At 43.3% G+C, this 210-nt stretch overlaps 1 protein-coding gene across 1 annotated transcript in view; it reads left to right on the forward strand.

Moving 5' to 3' along the window:
- The window catches only part of LOC119590867, a gene marked incomplete in the record, with an annotated part of 86927 nt that overhangs the window by 75410 nt on the left and 11307 nt on the right, over positions 1 to 210 (forward strand).

Below are 210 nucleotides of genomic sequence, written 5' to 3' on the forward strand. Positions count from 1 at the left end.
GTTCAAGTTAGACGAGCATGTAGAGGAAAAATGCCCCTTGAAAAAGGTCCCTTTTCTTTTTTTTACTGAATTTCGTATGAAACGCAGAATAGAAAAAGATGAAAAGGTGTATTCCTCAACCGCGGAATTTAAAGATAGGATTCCTCTACTGCATTCCTGACCCATAACCCCGCTGCGGCCGGCCTTGAACTTCGCGAAAGGTAGGAAGTC

The sequence above is a fragment of the Penaeus monodon genome, chromosome 27 (genome assembly GCF_015228065.2).
Source record: "Penaeus monodon isolate SGIC_2016 chromosome 27, NSTDA_Pmon_1, whole genome shotgun sequence".
NCBI lineage: Eukaryota > Metazoa > Arthropoda > Malacostraca > Decapoda > Penaeidae > Penaeus > Penaeus monodon.